The sequence below is a fragment of the Drosophila miranda genome (genome assembly GCF_003369915.1).
Source record: "Drosophila miranda strain MSH22 chromosome Y unlocalized genomic scaffold, D.miranda_PacBio2.1 Contig_Y3_pilon, whole genome shotgun sequence".
In the NCBI taxonomy this organism is placed as follows: Eukaryota; Metazoa; Arthropoda; class Insecta; order Diptera; family Drosophilidae; genus Drosophila; species Drosophila miranda.
In genome coordinates, this window is record NW_022881625.1 from 2,613,972 (window position 1) to 2,617,814 (window position 3,843).

The window sequence follows — 3,843 nt, forward strand, 5'->3', positions numbered from 1 at the left end:
TTTCGATCTCATTTCTTTAACCCCTTCTTCTTTCAAATCAGCATCAGTTGCCGCCACACCACCACTACGGCCCAAATTGAGCCAAAAATGCTAGTCTTCGCAATAAACAATTACGCCCCCTATAAACTGCCCGCCCACATTTACATGCTACATTCCTAGTCGTCTGCCCTCAGCAGGCGGCAAGGGTAGTAGAGGGGACTGAAGACCACATACCGCATTACAGCCAACAAAACATCAAGTTGACGAACTCACAGGGGATTGCAAATCAAATTTTAAGTTAGTGGAGAATTACAAAGAAGAGACAGCATACTTTTCAGCGTGGCCCCACATCACTTTCTTGACTCACACCACACACACACACACACTTGCCAAATGGAAAGTCGTGTCGTGAACGTTGTGGAGTCGAGACGTGTCTGAGGTTTAGTCCCTCCGTCCAAGTGCCGAATATTTTGTCTCTCTCTTTTTCGCCCCAAATCAGCCATTTCCACTGCCAGCTCCGACAGCGCCGCCGACGGCGAAGCCAGCGCCGACAGCGCAGCCACCGGCACCGTGGCAAACGCAGCGATACTGAGACGCCAATCCACCGACTCCGCCACCTGGTTGGAGGCACTTCCTCCAATTCCTGGACCGGCTCCAGCCACCATTACCGGGTATGTGAGGACCACAAATGCCGACACCACCATCACGGCCACTCCGGCGACAAGCCCCATCCCCGACCTGCCCTGCCCCAACAGCTGGGCGGCCATTCCCAATCTCACCAGCCAGAAGCAGTTCCAGATCGGCGACTGGGTGGAGGCGGCCCATACCCAGGAACGCCAGCAGCAGCAGCAGCAGCAGCAGCAGCAGCAGACCATCAGCAGCAGCAGCAGACCATCAGCAGCAGCAGCGGTAGTCGCCGGCTTGAGGCATTGGCGGCGTCGGCAGCGGCAGTGGCGCAAAGAGAGAGCGGATAACGACCTCGTACCAGCGACAGTACGAGAGGGCACTCGAGCAGCCTCTGCACGAACAGCAGCCAACAAAAGATTCGTGTTCGAGTGACCGTTCGGGAGCGAGTTCGAACTCGAAGCACAGCCATGGCACAAACCCCGCTCGATCGGCCACAGCAGCGGTTCCAAATGCAATGCACACAGCCAATACCACAACCACAACCACAAATACAATGATGACATACATCAGCACACAAACAGCGACATCAAACACAAAAACGACAACTGCGATTACGTCGGCAGCCAGACGATGCCTGTTAACAGCAATGTTAACAGGCGGACCCCCCCCACCACCGCCGCCAGAGGAACATCAGCAGCAGCAAACACAGCCAATACCGATGATATCCCATCCACCTCTGCTGCAGCGGCCCGTTCGCCACTGAAGAGCGTCCGCGCCAAGGTGGATGATGATGACAGTGATGTTATGGTTGTTGAGTTTGATGACGATGACGACGACAATTTGGATGCCAATCATGCATCGGCCAAACGACGACTCCGGGAAAGTAACCAACAGGCAAGCAAATCCCATATCCCCCAAATTCAAAACCATCCCCATCACCAACAATCAAACCAGCAACAACATCAGCGGACAATTACACAAAATACACCTGCCTCCGCCCCTGCCGGCGGCGGCGTTGGGCTGCTCCAGCTGCCCTTCCTGAGTATGCCCAATGCCAGACAAATTCGGATGCTGCAGCGACAGCACCAACCAACGACAATTATTCCCCCCCCCATCATTCTGCCAGCTGTCACCGACATTATGCCCATTCTGGACAAGCTGCAGAATGACCCGAGGGTGGGCAACAGTAGCTATCACACCAAGCTCATCAGCCGCAATGGTGTCCGTATCCAGGCCCGCGACATGGCTACCAGGGATGCCATCATGGCAATCCTGGGCGATGGCGGCGGCAACGAGGCGATGACTGGCCACTACACACACCAGCACAAGAGTGACCGTGGGCTACGGATCGTCGTGCGAGATCTCCACCACTCCACAAGCACCCAACTAATAACAAATCAGATGGCCGAACTGGGCTATTCAGTTAAATTTATTAGAGCCATTAAAGTGAGATCCGATGGACAGCCACTTGACCAGTTCGAGTTGGAGATAGCCCCCAAGCCGGATGAAAGCCACCACGATGTCCTCCAATTAACCCAGCTGGGCAACCAGTTGGTGATCGTTGAGAGGCAGGCCAAGCCGGTGGACCCAGCCCAGTGCCACAGATGTCAGGCTTTTGGGCACACCCGCACCTACTGCAGGCGTTCATTCGTCTGTATGAAGTGTGCGGGTGCCCACGCGTCCACGGCATGTGCCAAGCCAAGGGCAGACGCTCCTAAATGCGCCAATTGCCCACATCAGCGCCTACAAGGGATGTCCGGCATTCAAGGCAGCAAGGGGCCGCCTTCTGTCGCACCGAGTGGCCATGCAGGAGTTGCGTCGCAAGCGCAACTCGCTTCTGCAGCCATTGCCAGAGCAGCAGCCACCAGCAAAAACAACACAAGCACATCCAGGGCGCCGACAGCAGCAGCAACAGCCAGCTCAAACGCCAGCCAATCCCTGGCGCGGACAGCAGCAGCAGGCAGCATGGACGCCACTCAATGTCTCCTCTCCTGGGCGACGAAGAGGACAACAACAACATCAGCAGAAGCAGAAGCAGCAGCAGCCAATACAGACAAAAAAACAGACGCCTGCTGCCTCTGGCCCACGCACTGGGCGACGACGTCCAGAGCAGCCATTGAGCCGTTCCCAGGCACCACAACAGCAGCAGCTACAGCAGCTGCAACAGCAGCTGCAACAGCAGCCGCAGCGCGAACAACAACAACAGCGACAGCAGCAGCAGCAGCTTGCCAATGCACGCTCCCGGCAGAAGATGCAGCCGAAACGCCAATCTTTCGAGGGATCCTGCAGCCAGGCACTGTTGGAGAATACGCAGAGGATGACGCGATTGGAAAAGAGGCTGGAAGTGATGATGTCACTACTCACCTCGCTCATCCAATCCCAGGCAGTGACGGCAACTCCAGCAGTTCCAGAAACATCGGAAAATCCACCAACAATGGCAGCAGCAACAGTGGTTGCTCCAGCTCCAGCAGCCAGGCGGTCAAAGAAACCACCACGATCACAGCCACCACAAAAAACGTTAGGGCCAACCACAAAAAACGTTAGGGCCAACGCCAGCCGCCATTCCAGAGACGGATCCTGAAATGGATGAAGAAAATGATGACGATGAGATGTGGACAGATGACGACTCCATGGATGACAGTAAGGCCTACACCCGCAACATGAGGTACCAGCTTGACAACCAGATATCCTGGAACGCTGTGTACTAATTGGACACATCTCTGCCACTGCATTGGATTAAATGACAAATGCATATCACTCGCATGCCACAACAAAAATGAACAACGGACGCTGCCGCCCTCAAAGCCATTAAATAAAACATAAACGAATAAAAATGCTGCCATACACACTTGCAAAATCATACGGCCGGACAAATTCAAATCGAATGCAGTGCGTTGGTGATTGCTAGAATAGCCAAAAACAGACACACACACGCAAACACCCATTACACTTGGGCGGCCGGACCTGTGCCGTTCGAGTTATGTGTGTCGTGTCCGCCATCGTCCTTAGTTGGTGCCCGGATCCAGTGCCATGGCATTCAGAGTGCCCTATGGTCCTGGAAAAGGAAAAAATCCATCAGCCACACATACGATTAAAAAGGGCTCTCAAAATACTTACCGCCAGCCATTCAGACACACACACACAAATATCCATTATACTTGGGCGGCCGGACCTGTGCCGTTCGAGTAGGTGTGTCGTTGACCGCCATTGCCCACAGCTGGTGGCCGGACCAGTGCC